This window comes from Xyrauchen texanus, chromosome 21 (assembly GCF_025860055.1).
Source record: "Xyrauchen texanus isolate HMW12.3.18 chromosome 21, RBS_HiC_50CHRs, whole genome shotgun sequence".
In the NCBI taxonomy this organism is placed as follows: Eukaryota; Metazoa; Chordata; class Actinopteri; order Cypriniformes; family Catostomidae; genus Xyrauchen; species Xyrauchen texanus.
Window position 1 is genome coordinate 12,676,546 of NC_068296.1, and position 23,883 is coordinate 12,700,428.

Consider the following 23,883-nt stretch of genomic DNA (forward strand, 5'->3'; position numbering starts at 1 on the left):
TGTAGCGGCGCTGATGGCGAAAGTAACTGCTCGCACTGATGCACTGCAGGCCAAACAGAGTCAACATTCTTAATGTCTGGGTGGCCAAACATCCAGTGAATTGAATGGCCCCGCTTAACAGGAGGTTGCAGGTCGGCATGTTCCTGTGGAGCATTGGCTGGTTTTGCCAGAAACGGTGGTAGCCACATGATGCACAGACCTAGATATGTAAAAAAAAAAAAAAAAAAGTGTAATCAACAGTATATCAGGATTCAATATAGATTAGGTACTGTACATTACTGGTCAAAGGTTTCATGTTTTCAATGAAACACACATGACCAATACAGTATAACACTCAAATATGATGCCATCACAAACCAATAGACTAAAGCCAGCCTGGTACATACATTGTAAATTAAATTAACTGGCAAGACAGTCAGAGCTATCAGATTGTAATTAGATATTCTGATTTTCTAATCAGATGGCCTGCTGCGTAAACAAAACCGTACCTGCTTGATCTTAAGAAAAGTTCCTTCCTGCTGCACGATGCTACTATCTGACCTCTCACAACAGGCCGGACAGATGACAAAAAGGCCCATCAGCTCCTCTTAGCAAACAATGAATTTGTCAATGCCACTACAAGAACAAACAAAAAAATTGTTGTTGGGGGGGGCATTCAAACTACCAAAGCTACAGTACACAAAAATGAGCATTCAAAATGGTCTATGTTGGTTTTAAACTATCTCACTTGTGATGGGGGTCACACGTGTATGGTGGCTCCTCATCAAACAAGTCTTCCTCATGCATCGGCTCTTCGGGCACCCACGATAAGTCACTGATGACAGAGGCATTATCATCATCTTCATCTGTCTGTTCAGGACTAGCAAGGGGAGTGGAGGTTTGTGTGCCGAATGATGTCTGTGTGCCCACGCTGACCATCTTGGGCTTCAGGTAAACCTGCACAGCTGTGGAGAGGCAGTAAACATACCCAAACATGAGACAATCATGGCAAATCTAAACTGGTATGTTTTTTGGTGTAGGCTATGTATTAATTTAATGAATGTGTATGGAAATGTTCTGATTGCATAGATACTGGCAATGTTTTAGAGACTATATCTAATAACTACCCCTTAAAATACCCAAGTTTTACCGTGAGACCATCGGGGGGGCTTCAAAGAACACTGTGTCCCAGCGTCAGAAGTGGAGGAGGGCAAGGGCTGATCCCCAGTATCGACACTCTCCACAGTGTCTACACTGTCCACAGTCTCCTGCTGTGAGGCGTCTGTCAACATCTTGCTGAAAACAAATATGAAAAAGGGTCAGCAAAATGCAAATGAGTGTAGTGGTGAAATAAGAGGTGGGTATACTATGAATACTTAGAACAGTGATTCGCAAGCACATTGGGTGTACAAGCACATTGCAGGAGTACATGGAAACATTTAATCATTTATTTTCAACTTGGAAGTACTGAGAATTATTTACTTATCATCTTTGAAATTCCAAGAAGATAAGTAAATATTCCCAGTCATTTCATAAGTCCATCAATAAAATGGGACGTGTGTGCTACAACTAATGTTAGTTTCCCGGTGGAAACAATAACCTATGGCACAGCCATAAAGCTTTCATGATGATATGGACTTTTACTTCAGGGCAATTTTGTTATTATTCTAATTTTTATTCGTGAATAACGAAATATGCTCTTCTAATGTCAGAGTGATCGTGCTTGTAAGTTAGTGGAGGCTGTGTCAAACGGAACACGGTATACAAAATACACACAGAGCTAGCTAACACGCAGCTTGTAAACATTAACGTTAGCATGATGCTTACCGTGGCAATTTCTCGCTTCAATTTCTCGGTCCCAAGTGAGACCAATTTAGCATCCCCTGAGTGGTAATCCTCCTCTTTGAAATGCGCGCTGCATATTCTCGAGTAGGCGGTGACAGAGCTAGCTGAAAAATCTGCCCGCCTAATCTTCACAAACTGCACCCAGCTTCGGAAGATCCCTTTGTCCTTGGGGAAGGAATGGACCCTATGTCCAGTTTTGCTGGAGTTCTTGCACCCACCACAAACACAGTAATAAACCATTTTGACTAACGTTATTTATGATCTACTCTTTATCTATCTCTAAGCTATCTGTTATGCTATGCTATCTCTCACTATCTATGCTATTCTATCTATGCTATGCTATTCTATCTATCTATCTATCTATCTATCTATCTATCTATCTATCTATCTATCTATCTATCTATCTATCTATCTATCTATCTATCTATCTATCTATCTATCTATCTATCTACTTACTTATAAATCTGTCACTGTCACACTTTCACTAGTTAGCTACTCCTCGTCTCACTCTCCCTCAATTGTAAGGCGGGCACGGGCTTTCTTCTGTCGTCTAACAGTCAGCGAGTACCTCATGTGACGTCATGGAATGCATTGTGGGAGTTATAAGAATAATCGCTAAGCTGTAGCTAAAAGCTAACATATCACCTACTTTTCCAGTATTATATTTCTTTTTGTAGTACCCTACAACATCAAATACAATGGATAACTGTTTAAATGTTTATTACCAACTAGAAAATTGCCAAAAAAAAAAAAAAAAAACCTGCACCATGGGCTTTAAACTCTTTTCGGCGGGTGATTGACTGGTGAGAGGTGGAGCTTCGGTGCCATCCAGGATGAATCAGGACAGCGCTTTAAACCTCAAATGCAAAGTGGTTTTGACTACCTTTGTATGTGTTTTTTGTGACCCAATAACAAAACGTTTTTGCACCCCGTTTACATATATAATTGGTGCTGACCATTTGCGATAGAATCATCAGAAACGCATCTTATTACCAGCTGTAAACAGGTTCAAATGAATGCAGCCTGAGCTAAGGAACGCCATAGAATGACTTCTGGCGTCAATTCCAACCACTTCATTTCTCCAGTAAGACCCCCAGGAAAAGCTGGATAGTTTATGCACATTCTAGAGATTGACAGGTGATGTCCATATCTATAGGTGATTGGCTCTTTAACCATAAGTTTAAACTTCCCTTCTTCATCCGTTCACAATTGGGTGCTCAGAGCTGCTCAGCTGAACGTTCCAGTTATCCCAATTCATTTTAATAGAGAGAGATATCTGCTAAATAATCTCTATGAATCGAAATTATCCAGCATGCAAGGCTCATGACAAGATATTACCATAACTTAAGGTGATTGGCTAACATGTAAGGAGGTACTCCTTTAACATAAGTGGACCAACAGGTGTGTGACAGGGCAGAGGGCGTGGCCGGGTCATGATTCTACACACCTGGCCCCTTATCAGGCTAATCAAGCCTCCGAAAGGGATAATGAGTTCTCGCCGCCACTATCCAGCCCAACGGATCAGCCACTGTCATCTGCTGGGGGACGGAGGAGCCCGGCCACCTGGAAAAGGAGAAATGGCTGCCGACCGCTGAAGGGGCTCCTAGCAGACCGCCTGGAGCAATCAGGGCCGCTGGCAGGGAAGGGGGGAGACCCCTACCAGCTGATAAACACGGTGCGGTTAAGAGAGGACCACCGACCGCGAGTGGGGAGGGGCTCTCGGCTGACCTCCTGGAGCGGTAAAACCACTGCCAGGGGCGGGGAAGACCCCTTCTGTTCCCTGAGAATGCAGCGGGGCATTCCGTTCACCAGGGGCCGAAGGACTGCCTCCAATCCGCCCTGTCATCCGTTAGAGGGTGGAGGACCAAGCTACGGCGTATTGGAGAACTGGCGAGTAAGTGGTATTTTTTTCTTTCTCTCTCACTTCTCTCTCTCCCATTTGACTTTGTCATTGTTGATTACAACTGAGCTTCATTTAGAGGAGCCAAGCTTTAGCATAAATAGCATAAGTGATGCTTAATTTACTGTTGCACATGCCAGCTGAGGAACTGTGATCCAAATCACTAAATAGATAATATTCAAGATGTCTCTCAGAGATCAGGCATGACATATTTCATTGGAATCGTAGCAAAAACTCCACAAAAGGAGCTTGAAATTTCCCCCTGCATGGATGAGAAGAAATCTGACGGCTGTTGCATAAAAAAACAGTGAACTGGTGTACATCCCAAAGAACCTTTAAGCAGCACCTGGAATGGATTTTAAAGACCTCAACAAGCTGGCACGGATGCCCCCAAAGTATTACCAGTCTCAAGCCTTACCTCTCAAAACCAAGGGCTGGCATTAGAAAATATGTGGCAACACAACAAAGCCAGGTTCTTCAGCATAGAGCGGAGTAAACCCCATGGTGATAAGGAATGTGACCCCCACATCAGCCCCAGACCCAGATGTATGTCCAAAATCTGGGAGAACTCGTGGAACAAACCACATCCCTAAAGCCATTCAAAAGAAATGATGACATCTCAGATGAACATTTAAAGGCAACCGATGATGAAAGCCATTCCAACACTGTGCAGACAGACACAAAAATGAGCCTGCACATAAACACAGAACTGAGCCCGCACACAAATAAGATAAATCACCTGCAGAAGACTCACCAGAACTGCTGAAGCTGTTCACAGCATTCTTAAAGCGGAATCCACCCAAGGCCGACCATACTCATCCTGTCTCGATCAATGACAGGAACACAGGTGCCAGGCACAGCAGTGACCGACACAGCACCGGCTTATGGACAGAAAACTCAAACATTGGCCTTAACCTCATTTACAACATGACAGAAACTCAGTCATACACCAGCTCATAACTAATCATAGACATACATCAAGAACTGTGTGAAAGACTTCCATGAACTGTGGCTTCATCAGCACTTACAGTCACACTAGAGGATCCAGATTAGCCAAGACTCAAAGTTCCAATCTTTAAATGGTTCCACCGATACCAAGTCGACAGACCAGAGCTCTGAAATCCCAGAAAAGTGGGGAGCTCAAACAGTCTGACAAAGTTAAAAATAGTCTCACACACAGCTAAAAAAGTCTTACATAGTTCTAACTGTTCTTACAATACACTACTAACACATCCAACCACTGTAGGAAAATATCAAACTGTTTTACTCATAGATAAAGCACCCAACATTACTTTAAGTTAGCTGAAAACCCTAGCTACCCTACACTAAGTTCATACAAGTATACACTAACAACTCAACACTGGTTATGTTGACTTACCACATATTATACAATCCAATTAGCCAGCAAGAAAGTCAGTGGCACTATATCAGGATTGACGCTTTATGCTTTTCATTCACAAGCCACCATGAGTTTATAGAGCATTCAGAAAGCCTTGTGTGAATAAGACATTTATCCATGATGCCATGATAGTGTGGACAAGAAGCAGTCCCAACTAAATTGAAGGAACTTACTGCATTACGTTACACAATTGAAGCATGTGGATAAATTTCCATAAGAACGCAATCCTTCATGTTTATGACATAGACTTTGGTACTTCCCGAGTGAAGAGTGTCAAACTAAGCTCTGTCTTTCTTTTTTTAAATGGGTACTCCTTCACCCTTGGTTCTTAATTAAGAGAGAAACCAGGCAGAAGGAACTCACCTAACAGAACTGACTCCAATTGATTCAATTTCACAAACGATTGCTCGTGAACACAACGATTCAGCCCAATCAAATCCAAATGCCCCTTTACTGGTGTCCGAACCACTAAGGATACTTAAAGATGACTCTAAAACATGAACAATCATAGAAGACTCCAAATAACACCAAAACATCTCAAGATTCATCTGAACACCAACTAAATAATGAATTATTGTATGATTTAAATACAGAATCTGCACTGACTTTCTCCTGAGCTATAAAACGATTTGGACTGGCACCAGCAAGTCGTGCATCTGGCAAATCTTAAAAAACAGTGGGAAACATTGGAAAAGGCACAGTGAAGCTCATCTGTCTTTGTTGTTAATCAGATAAACCCTCCAAACTAACTCCTCTTATGACTGGCCATTTGCTGAAGGACTACTCTTTTCATGATCACCAGAGAAACCTATTGTTGGAAACCTAGTGTTCTTCAATATAACCAAACCTCCACATTTAATTTTATTATACTAATCATGAGGCATGATTCCAGCTAACATGAAGTTTCATTCATGAACAGTTGACATGGACCTTGGCTTTTTCTATTTCACTACAATCCAAATACATAGACATGTGTAGGATTATACTACAAATATGGACAAATGCATCCTATGCAGACGATAACCTTGAACATTATGTTTTTCATAAATTGTGATGTATTATACATGTAAAATTATATATATTTTTTTTAAATTAGCAGGAAGTTTTATCATGCATTATAACTGAATTATAACTGTAAATGAATAAGAAAGTACACATGTTTGGTATGTAAGTGATTGTCTCTTAAATTCAAGAATGATGGTGTGAAGTATTTTCGGGTTATTTGCAGTTATAGTTTTCTTCTGAAATTCATGATTAAATGTTAACATTTTGATAAATTAATTATCTTGAAAGGAGGACACGTTAACCATGAGCCCATGAAAAGCTGACTCTGATTGGATTAGAGTCTCTTTGGGGTGTGAACCAAATGGGTTAAAAGACCAGCCGGGATAACCCCCTTGAGTTCTTCTCTGCTCTACAGGATTCACACACTTCGATCTCTGTCCTGGGAAGCCGCGATATCTCCCTGGCAGGGCCTCCAGGGCTCTGACTGGTCATGCCATCACCCATCCATCAAACCAAACAAATGCCTCCTAGAACTGAACCAAGCTGAACCAGGCTGAAAACACAAACTTGAGATTGTTTGAAATTAGACACGTAGACATTTGTTGTTCAACAGTAAAAACATCATTAGTGACAGCAAAAATTATTTATAAAATACTCTTTTTTTTTAAATATTCAAGACTATGCACAGTGCCCCAAAAACATATCTGGTACAAAGCCAGATGTCTGATGAAGGTCTGACACAATTTTGAAGCTGATATGACTAAAAACCCTTGTTCCATAATGATTTATGTAAGTGTACTTCTCAATAATGGCCACTAGGAGGAACTAATAGACCACTTGTAGGAACTTCATACACAAATTATACATGTTGTTCAAAACACACAATTTGTTATATTTCCATATATATTTATGCGTTTTATGAACAATGTGAAAAGAAAATTGCAATTTGAAATGTTGCAATGGAAATACACTTTTACATACAATAAAAATGTTTCTGTTCATTTTCCCCTTACAAATGCAAACTGACTTAGTCATTTTTCAGAGCTTTTGCTCTGTCGTTCACCCAGCGTTTAAATCATGGTGAGCAAAGCCTGGGAGGGTGACTCATCTCGGCTTGAATGACATGCACGAGCCACTGAATGTGCTGTTGAACAGGGGGTTTGATGAAAAAATGCATTCCATACACTGTCCTTTTTGGCTATTTTGAATGACAACGCAACTGCACAGAAAACTTTGAGGGATGGCTAATTTTGTTCATAAGAACTTCAAAGATATCATGTTTGGGTGTTTTGTTACTGATACACTACAAAGCGTGCACGATTTCACAGAGAATGGACACTGACAATACAAGACAGATTGATCAATATTTCTTCATATTTGTAAAGTTTTGAACTAAAATCTCTAATGGATTTTATTTATTGGACTCTTGCAATGAAAAGCATACTCAAGTTTGGATTATTACGCTCATCTGTGTGGTTGGTTGACAATAAATGTTAGAACTTCCGGTTTCATTTTCTGTGTTTTGATTATTACTTCTGACACGTTTAATAAAATCTTATTGTTTTATCTTTGCGATCATCAAAATATCTTTAAAATATAAAATCTTGAGAACCAGACATTTCAAATGATACATTTTATGTCAATATTATTGTACCATTTCACAGTTTAAACATGCATTAAACATAAATTAAATGTAAATAAATACTTAAGTGGGTCATTTTTTAACCACCCGTCATTAACAGGTTAATATAATTTGAGTAAGCCAATCTCGAATCAGGCGTACTAAATTAAGTTCTTAAGATTTGTTCAAGGCAAGGTCTATAGACTCCATGAAGTAAAATATTTCTGTACCAGATAATTTTCCATTCATCTTCTGTCAAAGCTCACTTATCAACCTGTGTTTGTTTGTCTTTGTTTTTTGTTTAGTTGTTTGTTTTATGTTTGTTTTATATCAGTTTTATGTTATAGATTAGCAATAAAGTCTTGTTTGTATTTTAAGATAATTTGACTGTGGTATATTTTGATAAATAATCTTGTCACTTGATTTTTCAAAGATATTTTCTCCTAAGCTCGAACCATATCTAAAGGATTTTCAATAAAACATAATAATAGTATTACTCCAATAAGTGAATTAATAATAATTCCCTTGTTAAAGCTAATTCCTTAGAATAGAAATTGTGAGAGGATACATCAAGCCGTTGTATTAAGATTTTAATGGTGGAGAATATTATTTAAATAATATATTTATTTGTAATTTATCCTTCTTATAATGGTGGTTGAATGCAGCTAATTACATTATAAAATTCCTTACATATTATGGTGAAGGTACACGGACACTTTAATCCATACCGTGTTCATTTATACTACTAAATTTCCCTACAACTGTATGATGTATATTTAAAAAAACAAATTATCAGGTATCTTAAATTAACTGCTTTTTCTTTTTTATTAAGATGTAAACAAATATTTTTAAGATCAGATCAGGTAGAAATAGACCCTCAATTATAATACATTTACCTCAATTAAAATACCAGCTTTCTGGTAAATGAAAAAAAAAAAAAAAAGTGTCTCTTTTAATTTGACCCTATATTTGTTTTTAAGCAGCATAAAGTTGATTCTGGTCTTAATTAATGTAAATGTATGTATCTTATATAATTATGTTTGTCTTGTGCCAAATATTCTGTCCCCTTCACTTTTAAAATCGCATTTGATATGATAAACACTCAAATAGGGTTTTAAATCAGATACGTACATATCCGATATCTAGACATCTGACCTATGTCTAAACACTCATATACAATTCTCCTCGCATTTCTAACATTATAATCAGCTGAATCATAATATTAGTTTAATTCTGTACATATAAATAACATTATTCTATAGGTACAAAATGTCAATCAGTTGTGAAGTGTCAAGCACTCATTTTACAGTGAGGAGACAAACATAAACATATTTGCTTGAATAAATATACAAACAGGTGAGAGCCTCAAAGTTTTTAAGTAAATTATGATACACTTGAGGTTGATTTTGTGCACAAACATTTAACAACGTAGAGGACATCAATGATAATTAAATAGTTGAATAACATCTTTCGCAGATTTAGCGAAATGTAGTGTAATAAAAAGGCAAGAGTGAGCCTCTCCAGTATCCAAAAGAACAAGGATGTTTTAGTTTATCAATAACATGTACAGAAATATTCTGAATAGATGTACACTTTAAAGAGCATTTAAACTAATTTTTGGAATAAAGGCTTAACCAGAAGAATTACCTTAATAAATGTGGTAAAATGTATGCGATAGACGTGCTCTTTTATGAAATCACTCAGTTAAGGTTATTGAATGAATGCATGGGATTCTTACATGTGACTCATCTAGGAAGTTTTTTCTTCTTCTAATGTTTATCAATATTTTAAAAAAAAAAGAAAAAAAAAAGAAACTGCCAAAAAATAATGCCATGTTTGTTGCCGTTCTAGCATCTAATAATGCTGACTAGAGCTGACTAACTGCATACTGCACCTTGGTGCGTAATTAATGTAAACACATGTCTTTATGACTTATTTGAATGCAAACAGGTTGGACAAAAATTGGATATTGTCAAAAGATCGGATCAGTGGATTAAGACTTTACAAAGAAATTCACTCTTACCTGAACACTTTTAACATTTTAGACACGTTTTAGTCCGGTTTCAGATCCTTACACAGTACTGAGTCTGCTTTGTTGAAGGTCACAAATTAAATCTTGCTTGGTCTGGACTCAGGCTCAAATGCTGTTTTAGTTTTGTTGGATCTCAGCGTTGCGTTTGACACTATTGACCACAAAACCCTTCTCATACGCCTTGAGTGTATGGTTGGCATCCGGGGTCTGGCCTTGCAGTGATTTGCTTCCTATTTGAAGTCAGATCATAAATGTTTAAGCAAAAAACATTTGACACACGTAGATATTTTACCATTACCCCGATTTTGTGTTGGACTTTTATCTGGATTCCTACGACTTATATAATGTGTTGTGTGCAAGTGATGATCTTCAAAATAAAATAAAATAATGATTTCAAGTCTCATGTAAAAGCTGTTTCCTAGCATTGTCAGATTTTTTTTATAAATTGATTTTTGGTAGTTACTACAGTGGGCAGATTTTAGTCACAAGGGATCCTCCCTATACATTACTCACTCAAGTTTTTATTAAATCTTAGACCAAAGTTATATTTGTTAGTGTACACAGAAAATGTCATCAAAGAAGCAGGTAAATAGATTTTCTAAACTCTGTTAGCTGAAACCAACAAGTCTTAAAGCTTGATATGTGTTCTCGGCACATCCTCTCAAATTTCTCCTTGGGAATCAGCCCTCTGCATCACACACTCCATGAATAAGTTCCCTTAAAGTGCTGAGAACTCAAATTTCTGCTTGAAGGCTCACTGTTAATCTAAGGCCTGATAACAAATTATCATAAAATAATATAAAAACGATTTAAAAACTGCCTAATTTTTTTATTATATACAGTACATAGCTATCTCAGATAAATTAACATTGGCACTTGTTCCTAATCTAATTTTACACATGGAAAAACATGTTTGACTTGGGTCCACTAGTAGAGCAAACCCTAAAACACCTTAGAAGGAGATTAGGGGTACTGAAGAGGGAAATCATCTGTTTTTAAAAGACAGTGCTACGGTAAACAGATCGCTAATCTAAAGTAAGGTTTGTTATGTAATTACAAGTCAACCCATCTACAATTATATTTTTTAATAAATTTATTTTATACGATTGTAGTGCAATATCACATATATATTTGCCTTAACAATTAATCTAATTTAAAGTTGGTCTTTTTCTGTACCGTAAATGTTAACCATCTTGTTCACCCTAAGTGGACATGGTTTCTGACATGCTTTCCCACTGAGCATTACATCAAAAATCCACTGCTTTGTTCCAAAACCTAATGAGCTGCCTTGCGGCCTACATAGGTACTCAGAATTGTTTTCAATTGAGTTTGATGTTGCTAGGCTATTGCATGATGCTAGGCTAACAATGCAATAGTCTAAAACTGTAGGCATAAAAATACATAGCACATACATATTGTGTATAATAGTTTTAAAACTATTTTTATTGGTACATTATGGTATTGAATTAAATATAACATCCCTACAATGGATACATACAATGCTGCAATAATTTGGCCATAATAGGGTATGTCCACACTTTATGTCATATTTGGAAAATCTTATGTCATTGTTTTCCAAAGTATTAGGTACTAAAGAGCATTTTTTATGTTTTTAAATCTCAGTTTTTGGTGAATCAACATGTTTTCAAGCAAATCATGCTAACTAATTGCCTTGCATCAGGAGCGCACCTATGGTGCCTTATAATGCTGTCTAAATAGGCAGCTCACTAGGTTTTGGAACATAGCCCAAAGACCACTTTGTGTGGGAGATACAGGTTCTATTCTGGCCTATGTTGTGTCAAAATTTAAATTCCCCATACAAAAAGGCAAATCATTTTAACACCTTCAAGGCCATATTGCACACAATAATCTCTCCTGTTCACAAATATCCATGAACCTATGCTCTCTCTCCTCGTAAATGCCAGTATTGATCAGTTAAAGCTACGTGTATTTGTGCCTTCAACTTGAGTCATGCTGGAAAGCTGCCAGCACACTTTGCATCACACTAACAGTGCAGCGCTGTGTTTTCTTAACAGGATTGTCACAATGGTGGAGAGGGCTATCCACGAGTGTCTCTAAATTGTAAAAAGCTCCATTAACACACCAAATACACACTTTCAAATCTATGTGACACATTTGCATGTTGCATACAGACTATGGAATTAGACAGGCTGGATAATGTGGTCAATTTGAAATATAATCTGTATTGCGTATACACAATGTGCCTGAAATTCTGTGTGATGCTGCCAAAAGCCACATAAGCACACATTGCAAGCTTGAAAACAAGAGATCGACACATGTACTCTGCCACTCTCATCCAGAAACATCAATAATGTAAGTACACTTTTAAAAGTACGTTCCCTAACTCAAATTATTCAATAGAACAAATGTTTTATCAGACTCACGTTACTACACAAAGCTATTTCAAACTGAAAATGTTTACTATATCGAGACAAAATCAAACATGCTACGTATTAGGAATATTTAAACTAATATGATGGATGAAATAGACCATGGAAATTGTACAACTCCAAGTCCATTACATATTTTTAGTGCAATCTCTGTGTGTTACTTGCAAAGATGGCACTTTCGTTTCAATAGCAAAAAAGTCAGAAATTACCATTAAGTTTCTATTCACCTATTATCTATACTAAAGATAATGTGAAAAGAACAACACATCAGCTCAAGGAGAGTTTATCATAAAAAAAATCTTAACTTTAGGGAAGTAGGCAATACCTGGACACAGCAGGAGAACTGAATAGCTTGAAGTGTAGTAGAATAAAAATACATGTATTTTGTATTTAAAGTTTTCTCCCCTTTTCTCCCCAATTTGGAATGCCCAATTCCCTATGCACTCGGAGTCCTTGGTGTGGCGTAGTGACTCGCCCTCAATCTGGGTGGCATAGGACGAATCTCAGTTGCCTCCATTAATCCGCACATCATATCACGTGGCTTGTTGAGTGTGTTACCGCAGAGACATATCACGAGTGGAGGCTTCACGCTATTCTCCGCGGCATTCACACACAACTCACCACGAACCCCACCGAGAGCGAGAACAACACATTCTAGTGACCACAAGGAGGTTACCCCATATGATTCTACCCTCCCTTGCAACCGGGTCAATTTAGTTGCTTATGAGACCTGGCTGGAGTCACTTAGCACGCCCTGGATTCAAACTCGTGAATACAGGAGTGGTAGTCAGCGTCTTTACTTGCTGAGCTATCTAGACCCCCAGAAAAATACATTTCTAATGTTATCTGAGTTTTATTATTGCCATTTATTAAATGTATTAAACACATTAAATGTATATAATTATTTCCATGAAATGTATTCCACCTATTATTTTAGTTAAAATTAAACTAAATTAAATGGAAAAATTGTAGAAAAATATTTAGAAAAAAACAAAACTAAATTAAAATTCTAAATAATAATAATTATGGTTGTAATGACTAACACAGCTTTCACTTTATTTAGTCTATGTTTGTGGGGATGGGAAAATCAACTAATAATTGAAAAAGTCACCAGAACACAATATTAAGTGTGTTGAAGGACAGTTTTGACTTCATATACCTAAAGCACATGCTTTAATTCTGAAACCACTTTGAAATTTGTTCAGCAGGATACTAATCATAAAATGTGAATATGAAATGCAAGAGGTGTTTTTGTTGCATTTATATTGACAAATATTCTTTCTTTGTTGTAAAGTTAAAATAAGCTTAAAATACTTGGCCTGTTGTGCACTCAGTCTTGAGTCCGACTCGGCCCCTTTTGGACTCAGACTCGATTGTTTAAAGACTCAGACTTGACTCGGACTCGACTAAAGGCTGGTGCACACTGCACACTGTACGATTTTGGCCACGATTCTGCCGTCTGAGACAAATTTGGGAATCCTAAAGTATTTCTCTCGTCGCAGGGCAAATTCGGCAATCTTACAACATTCAGTGTGACATGTTCACAGACGGCCGATTAATAGCCTTTGCGATGATCTTCAGCCTCTGACGAAGTTCTGGCAGTGTCAGAAATTTAGCATCGTAGCTGTATAGTGACTGCTATTACGACGGGATGAGATATTCTGCTCCTCTCTCACACCCCAAATCACTTGGAAAAAAACCTGCTGCGTGTTTGCCCCACTGTTGCAACATTTGTGCCCAGTTATCTCTCTACTCAAGCACTTTCAATGCTTACATAACGGAAATAAATAAATGATTGCATTTTCTCATAATTTTTCTTTACATTTATCATGCATTTTCTTTACAATGTTATTATAATTACTATTTTACTTTTAATAAACTTACTTTAAACATCTGTTAATGTCGTTAGTTAAGATTCACATCAATACAATTTTATTTATAAATCAATAAATCAATAAAATAAAATAAAACAGATAGTCTGAACAATTTATACTTGTAAGTATTTATGGGACATTTTAATCCAAATCAGCAAATACAGTTGGATACAATTATAGAAATCTATATTATGTTTGCGTAGCCGATAGGTTAGTATTCTAAATGAGGAGAAAGACGTACTGTATCCCACCTTATTTGTTTTCTCCAATGTGAATGGAGAAGTTTGCAATTTTTCATGCCACAATTCTTTTTATGTCCACAATGAATATTTGCTTGTGGAAGCTCATTATTAGGCTACCTCCCGCACTCACGTTCATTCTCAACATCTGTAAGTTTCTGTCTTTTTATAGGCCTATTTGACAAAATCCATATTTCTTGTAAATGTTAGCCTATGCTCGTGGAGTGGTATTGGAGCAATGGAAATGCTGATGTCCAGACTTTCAGAGAGAGAGAGAAAAAAATATGCTCCTCCGTGGTGGGCAAATGTTTCTGTTTCGTTTCTATTCCACAACACTCTCGTAACTTGAGTCACGTTCACTGATCGGGACGATTGGGACCACACTCAGCTACGATGTTTATCGTGCAGTCTGACATAATGTCGCACAGTGTGCCTTGTCGATATCAATGTGTTCATATCGTACAGTTTGACAAGCAACAATCGTAAAGGACTATTATAAATCGTACAGTGTGCACCCGCCTTAAGGTGCACTTGAACCCAACACTAGTATCTACTATCGGCAAAACCACTAAAAACCACAATCTACTAAAACTAGAGAGCGGATAAAAGCCAGCAGCCACAGAGCATCGAGAGAGAGAGCCCGACAACAAGGCCAAGAATACTTGTGTTCATATATAAATTAAGATTAAAAAGAAAGCTTACCCCTTAAGCTGACGCCTGTTTCTGTCCCTTCTTTTGACTGTTTCACAATTAGACATGCAATATACATCTTTACTGTTTAACTTATTGGTCTACATAGAGTAAGTAATTATCCGATTTAGATTACATTTATTTTGAATGCAGTAACTTGTTCAAAGACATATTTTAAAAGTATTACAGTATTTTTATTCATGTTATTTTATTCACATACTACAAACAGTTAGTATGGTGGTAGATTAAAAAACAGCAGGTTTACTGCATTTTTAGCTTGATTGAAGGATGCAGCCATTGAAATCAATATTTCCTGGTGTGCCAAAAGAACATAATCTTTATAATCTTCAACTTCCATTCATTTTATGAGGTTTGAAATTTTGTCAAACTTTATCAAAATTTGTATTTGTCCAAATCCAACCGTAGTTGTGTGATTGTTATTTTATAACAATAAATGTTGAATGAATACATATGTGAGGGACAAAGGGTCAGAAACAAGGAACACAAGCTCTTAACTGGAAAAATGGGTCTTTATTTGAACCCAAATAAAAAAGGACTTAAAAACTCATAAAAAAACAAGATGATAACAACATTCAAACAGAAAACAACTATCAAACTAAAGCTGTCCCCTGTAATTAACAAAGAAACAGATTATAAAGAAAAGGATGGGCCCATTACAACAAAAGAAGGGAAAACAAAGTAACTTTACATTTAACACATAACCCTACTTAAATCATGATCAAATCAACAAATACATTTATGAAGCAAAATTGAAGAAAATAACATTTTATAAAGATAAGATATAAATATAGAACTAAAGAAGTCAATTAATAAAGATATCAGTTTTTCCTCCTCCCCCATGCAATCTGAGCAAATGGTATGTCCGGACGGAACCAATAATGCTTAAATTCCTCGTTCCTGCCCAGACTCTAATTTTCGTCACCCAAGTATGCTGCTTCTGATAACCCTGATTTTCAATAATAGCTTTCATGCATCTTGGCATACACTCTACCAGTCTTAACCAGTGCTGTTCAAAAATTCAAGTAGCTCGGCTTTGTTTGATGGCCATCCATTTTCCTCTTGATCACATTCCAGAGGTTTTCAATGGGGTTCAGGTATGGAGATTTGGCTGGCATGACAGGTTCTTATTCCGGTGGTCCTCCAGCCACATGTTGGATGGAGGCTGTGTGGAATGGAGCATTGTCCTGCTGGAAAAAACAATCCTCAGAGTTGGGGACAGTGTAACAGCAGAAGGAAGCATGTTTTCTTCCAGGATAACCTTTCATGTGGCTTAATTCATACATCCTTCACAAAGACAAATCTGCCCAATTCCATCCTTGCTGAAGCACCCCCAGATTATCACCGATCCTCCACCAAAAGAGACACTGTGCCATGAAGGCCTCTCCAGGTCTCCGTCTAACCACAATTGTACAGAGTGGTTATCTGAGTTACCGTAGACTTTGTCAGTTCCAACCAGTCAGGCCATTCTCTGTTGAACTCTCTCATCAACAAGGCTTTTCCTTCCACAATACTGCCGCTCACTGGAGGTTTTTTTGTTTTTGGCACCATTTGGCAGTAAATTCTAGAGACTGTAGTGCATAAAAATCCCAGGAGATCAAAGTTACAGAAATACTCTAACCATCCCGCCTTACACCAACAATCATCCATGTGTTTATCTAATCAGCCAATCATGTTGCAGCATTGCAGTGCATAAAATCGTGCATACACAGGTCAGGAGCTTCAGTTAATGTTCTTATCAACCATCAGAATGAGGAAAAATGTGATCTCAGTGATTTGGACCGTGGCATGATTGTTGGTGCAAGATGGGCTGGTTTGAGTATTTCTGTAACTGCTGATCTCCTGGGAACATAATGTGGTAACAGCATTTCTTGCACATCTTATTTGATGTGTTTTAAACTATCTACTTTCATACTAGTTTATTTTTATGCTAGATAATAGGTTATACACTGATGAGACAATACATTATGACCACCTGTCTAATATGATGTTGGTCCTCCATGTGCACTGACCCGCTGAGTCATGGACTCTACAAGACCCTGAAGGTGTCCTGTGGTATTATTCACCAAGACTTTAGTAGCAGGTTCAAGTCCTGTAAGTTGCGAGGTGGAGCCGCCATGGATTAGACTTGTTTTTCCCCAAAAAAAAAACACAGATGCTCAAGTGGACTGATACCTGGAGAATTTGGAGGCCAAGGACATTGAACTCTTCATCACGTTCCTCAAACCATTCCCGAACAATGTATGCAGAGTGGCTGGGCACACTATCATGCTGAGAGGCCACTGCCATCAGGGAAAACCATTGACATGAAGGGGTGTACCTAGTCTGCAGCAATGTTATGGTAGGTGGCACGTGCCAAACTGACATCCACATGAATGTCCTGACCCAGGGTTTCCCAGCAGAATATTGCACAGAGCATCACACTCCCTCCACCTTCTTCCACTGCTCTAAGTTCCAGTTCCGATGCTCACATGCCCATTGTAAGTGCTTTCGACGGTGGACAGGTGTCATCATGGGCACACTGACTGGTCTGCAGCTACATAGCATCATACGCAGCGGGGTGTCGATGCACTGTGTGTTTTAACACATTCCTCTCGTAATCATCATTAACATTTTCTGTGACTTGTGCCAAAGTAGACCTTCTGTTGGATCAGACCAGACGGGATAGCATTTGTTGCCCTCATGCATTGATGGGTGCCCAACACCCTATTGCTGGGTTGTTGTTTGTCCCTCCTCTGACAACTGTCAGTATGTACTCACCACTGCTGACCGGGAGCACCCCAAAAGCCTTGCTGTTTCAGAGATGCTCTGACACAGCCATCTGGCCATAACAATTTGGCCTTTGTCAAAGTCGCTCAGGTCTTTATTCCTGCCCATTTCTCCAGCAATCAACATGTTGACTACAAGAACTGATTGTTTGCTTACCATCTAAGCAATCCAGAAATTGACATGTGGCATTGTTAGGAGATGATCAATGTTATTCACTTCACCTGTGAGTGGTCATAATGTTTTTGGCTCATCAGTGTATAACATATCTAATATTCCTAATAATAATAATAATGAAAAAACATAGTTCCTATCTATTCCTATAATGCATTAAAATAAGTTGTGGAGCACCTGTTTTTGAAGGGGAACCAAATCATTTCCACTGACAAGATAATAATCCAATGATAACAACACTTTGCATGCAGCAACACTTGTACAACGCTAATTTCATTCAGCATGTAGCACGTCACACTCCAAACGCAGAGGCTCTAGATTCTAAAGACTTGAACTCTCATCAAGAGAGGGAGGGAGGAACAACAGCAGCACATAGATCAGAATCAATCGACATTGTGTTATCTGTCTGATGTGGATGTATTAACAGAGGACAGCTTGTTTTAAGAGCCTGGCCTACTAGATGTGATGGGCAAGAGGACACAGTGATTTGTACTTCCTCTCTTTCTCTGTGATGGAGGGGTTTCTATTAGCAGTGCCCCAGATCAAAAACACACAGAGTGCAAAGCAGTCCATATTATTAATTCAGCACTCTGCATGCATATTGGAACAGCTTAATGTACACTGAATTATGCTGGTATTTCTAAAAGCTTGTTAGATTAAAAACAAAATTCTGAAAATCAATGTTGATCTATTTTTTATATATAAAAAAAAGAAACATGAGTAAACATAAACAGGATTGGGCTTGTGTTTGCTGTGTGTTGAGTCCTTTAGTAAATTTGGGTAAACATTGGAATTTTGCAAATAGATTATAATGTAGGTCAGTGTCTCATTGACAATGAGTGAAAAACAAATAAAATACAAGTGAACAAATTAAAAAAGGAGTTTAAGAAAAACAAAGCGAGCCTCTAAAAGAGAACTCATCAAAAAGGCATAAGCATCCACAGCACTTTTAGCCCCCAAAAGGCTTATAAGAACAGTGCTGTGGGAGCACAGTAAAAGATTATTCACCATTCATTTTAGCTGACAACGGGTACAGTTAATAAACAATCTAATGTAGGACAATCTAGAATTCATTCATCATTGGTACATCCATCACGCCAAGCTTTTAAATTGTAATGTCTGGGGTTTAAAGAAGTGTCTTAACAGTTAACGAAATACAATATAGCATTCTGAGTATTTAGACAGCCCATCTACATCAAAATGTAAATTACATTTAGGACAGTTCTCATTTTAGGGATGGTAGACAGCAGCCCTCAAAGCTTCATGATGCAAAGAGCTGCAATTTGCTAACAATAATCACATGAATGATATATTATATATTAGATGCCACCATCAAAAATCTGGTGCATCCCTAGTCCTATGAGATGGGGAAAAATAGCCTTATGCTTAGTTTATTACTATATAGGGGACACCAGAGCTTACTCCAGTTAATTTTTCTAAGAGGACTGTAGGTTAATTTTTGGGACAGTTATGGTCTTTTTATTTTGTATGTCTTTACTACAAAAAAATCCTCATTGAACATATGTTGACCTTTTGAGACATGTTGTCCCAACATTAAAAAATATCAAACCATTGGTTTGCCAAAACAAATATTGTAAGTGATAAATTGTACACATATTTAACACTTAAAATGCATGAGACAACTTGCCCAATAAAAGGTTGACGACCTGCCTGGGTTTTAAACTAGATTTTTGACAAAATACACAACACATATATATATATATATATAATACTGTTAGAGAAAACACACATTTGTTTATAGTTCTTGTGACAATGAGATGTGTCCAAAACCGCCCGCTTGTTCACTCATTCGCTATCTATATTGTGGATATCAGTGAGAGCACCATATTCAGCAAGGACTGAACAAAATTTGTGAATTTGTGTCTAAAAAAAAGAACTCTGGATCTGTTACTGAAACAACTTAATCACATATATTTTATTTTTCTTGTACCTTTCTTTAGATAATATTATTAATATTAAAATAAATAATATTATTTAATAATAATTGTTATTATTATGATATATATTCTTAAAAAAACTTATGTGTGTGTATATATGTATTTACGTGTGTGTGTGTGTGTGTGTGTGTGTGTGTGTGTGTGTGTGCACGTGTTTATGTATATATACATACACTATCTAAGCTGCCCAGCTTAGATAGGACTTTCAAGATACTTCAAAATAATAAATAAATACAATAAGCATAAATTATTGTATTCATTTATTTTAGTGTCTTGAAACTCCTATGTAAACTGGGCAGCGTTTCTGAGGTCAAGAGTTATCAATAACAATCACTGATTAGACAAATACATTGGGCTCTCTATTCATGAGCTTGTAAAGCACAGAGCTTCATGCTACAACCATGGTCTACATCTTATCCAATTTCCATCTTTTTGCTACTATGTGTTTATGTATGCATACTGAGGGTGTATTGTATGTAAATTAAGTGGCACAATTGGCTGTTTTCCTGAGAAGTGGGTTATTGCACTAAGATGTTTCAAAAGCAGGTCGGTTTTCAGCACAAAGACCAACTCATTTCCTGCATTTGCAGTTTGAAGATTTCACCAGCATGTGATAATAAAGTTCATGTCCAAACTCTGAAAATACAGTGGAACATCAAAATTATGCCCCTGTTGTTGCATTTTATGAAACAAATATTTATGAGACTTCTTTCCGTCATGGTTTATTTTTCCAATTATTATTGTTTAATATGTTTATATTTATTTATGATCTCATTTGTATTGGTATTTTTCCACTTGTTGGCATAGAGTGATTTTAAGTTACAGCAACAGGGACCTGTGGGAGAAGTTGAAGTGAGTAAAATGTTTGGATTTGGTATGATTTTTTTTTTTTACCACTTTGTTATTTTGACAACATCAACTGGTAGGAGTGAAGTGCGTTCTGATACATTTTCATGCATATAAAATGAGCATGTCACTGTCATAGAAATATGTCTCACATTAAATGTGGGAAGTAATGTTCAAGAAGCAATTATTTTACAATATAACTTAAGTCCATATTTCTATTCTTCTAATTTATTACATACAGTCCATTTACACAACCAACGACTTATAAATTTGCTGTCTTTGTTAATATCGTTGGTGCTTGACAGGGAATGGACTGTTTAATAAGACAAAGAAGGTCGGTCCATTAGCACTTTGCATGTTAAGTTTTGCCAAACCCAATTGTGCCTAGACTTCGCACATGATTGCACTAAAATACCAAAAATCAATTCCACACCAATTGACTTTTCATGTATGAATTATGGCATAGTGCTGTGCTTAGTGCTCTTATAACAGGACCCATTACCTATATGTGCAACCTGAATTATCCTCCACTTTATCATGTCCACTGTGTGCAGTATTCTGATTTAACAAAAATGTCACCTCAGTGAATTAGTGAAGCAAGCAAGCACTTGGCATTAATTAACAATAACAATCTATTTACATTCATCTGACTAAATCAATCATATTGTAAAATGTATCTGTATTTGTCTCATTGTATTTTAATATTTATTTTTAATATGTGTTGATTTGTCAAAAAGTAAACACTGCAGTCTGCCTGAAATAAAACATGCTATGAACTGGTGTCTCTCGGTCTCTCCCTTACGCCCACTCGCTCGCTCTCGCTCTCTTGCATGTGTTCTCCCTCCCAGTTTATCAGTCCTTCGGGGGTGGATAATGAGAAAGATGGTGTCGGCTATACCATAGATATCTATGGACTGAACACTCAAAATCAGATTGCATTGTGGGTATGAATGAGTGAATGTAAGGAACGAGTTGTTAACTCAGAATTCGCTCACTAAATGGGTGACACCCAAAATAGTGCACTATATAGTGGATAGGGGGCGATTTTGGACAGAGCTCTGGTGTCCCCTACATGATTTTGACCTAATAAGGCTTTTCTGTGTATCAAAGAGAACAGACCGTAGTGTTGTAGAAATGTTTTCCAGCTAGAGCTGTTTGTTATTTTGTCAGCCAACTCAAATGGACATTTCTAATCAAAAGTTGTTTACAGCAGCTGTTTTTAACTCTCTTTCCATTTTTTTTTTCTCAATCCAGTCAACCACACAATAAAGGAGTCTGCCTTGTTGACAGCTTTTTCAGTTGTTAGAGAGGAGCCAAACCGAGGTTTTACAACAGGTCAGCAGATAGTTTGTTGAAATGCCATCATCAACAACAGAGTTTTCACTTTAAATAGTTTTGAAAATAGCCTCTCAGTCTAGACCAGTGTTTCCCAACCGGGGGTACGTGTACCCCTAGGGGTACGTGAGCAGTCCCCAGGGGGTACGTGGGATGATTCTCAAAAGACAAAAAAAATTTTTTATCCATTGACTATTCTCAAACCATTATATAATATAATATAATTATATAATATATATAATATATATATATTATATAACATTATAATCATGTTATATATGGTCACCCTGTCCTTCCCGCCAAATGTGCTTGTCCGTGGACGCGCGCTGTGTTGCCGCGCAGTAGAGTGACCATAGCAACAGGCAGAGAGGCAAGCTTTGAGTAGAACACTAGCTAGATATGGATCAATGGCTAAAAAAACGCGCCGTTCCAAGCAGCAGCAGTGCTAGTGGCAGCTCAAGTGAACCCATGGAAAAAAGAAAAAAAAAAGCTGATAAGTCAAAGTATCGGCAATTTCATGAACAGTATGTCGTTTTCGGTTTCACGTCCACACCTACTGAACCGCCTCAGCCGCTGTGTTTCCTCTGCGGGGATGTGCTCTCTAATAATAGCATGAAACCAGCCCATTTACAACGACACCTAAGTACCAAGCATCTTTCCTGTGTTGGTAAGACAGCAGAGTTTTTTCAAAGAAAACTATCGGAGTTTAAGGGAAGTCAAGAAAAATTAAAGAAAGCGACTGCAGTGTCAACCAAAGCATTGGAGGCCTCATATGCTGTGTCGCTACTTGTGGCTAAATCCAAAAAGCCATTTACTGTTGTTGAGATGCTAATTTTGCCTGCTGCTGTAATTCTTGCAGAAACAATGATTGATAAGAAAGCAGCTGATGCACTGAAAAGGTACCATTGTCCGGTTGAGAGACAGGGTCAAGTTTCTCATTGATTGGTGAGTCCTTTTGTGTCATACACAGGTCTAAACTTATTTTGAGTAGGCTGCTACTATGTACAAGTTTTCTCCATGTCGTAATCTGCGTTCCTCTCAGATTGGTCTCTTGGTTGTTCCCAAGACACAGTTTCGTTCTGTGATAAAGCATTTTCTTCCTATGCTTCGGAATTCAAATACATTAGTGACTTTTAAATCTTTTCTCAAAACATTTTATTTTAGGATTGCTTTTACTTGATTATTAATTTTTTTAGTTTATTTTTGTATTTAAAGTGTGTATTTTTCTCTGTTTGCCTGTAAAGCGCTTTGAGAAAGCAACTTTATAAGGCGCTATATAAAATACATTTATTATTATTATTATTATTATATAAAATGTGATCTTTGTTTTTGTATAATTGGTCTGGACATGTGAAGATGTGAAAAAGTCATACAAATATTGAACAAAGACAAGTATTATATTATAAGAGTTATAGGAAGTAAAAATATCATTATTTACAGGTAAATTCAGGTATCACCTAAAATTTAAACCAAATCTAAAAATCACACCGATCACATGCGCTTGTGGGGGTACTTCAGGCAGGATAAAATGTTTTGGGGGTACAGTACCCTAAAAAGGTTGGGAACCACTGGTCTAGACAAATGGCCCCAGTTTTTGAAGTGTCCTATACCTTAATGATGTCTAATGGTGATTCTGGTGTGGTTTTGGAGCTGGCCTCTGTATTGCTCCCATCTCCCAAATAAGACCACATGCCTAAGCTTTCTTCTTCTTTCTTTACTCTCGTTCTTCTCTCCTCCATCCTCAGCATTTTTCCCCTGTGGTGAGAATGCCTTGTGGACTCATTAAGAGTT

The 23,883-nt window shown here is 37.4% G+C and overlaps 1 long non-coding RNA gene across 1 annotated transcript; it reads right to left on the reverse strand.

Annotated features, from left to right (window-relative positions):
* Positions 1-249: 249 nt before the first annotated feature.
* LOC127661912 (uncharacterized) lies at positions 250-1,265 on the reverse strand. Its single transcript, XR_007972808.1, has 3 exons — positions 1,130-1,265; positions 728-944; positions 250-615 (listed from the first exon to the last, which is right to left on the reverse strand). It is a non-coding gene; the product is annotated as an uncharacterized LOC127661912 (long non-coding RNA).
* Positions 1,266-23,883: the final 22,618 nt, after the last annotated feature.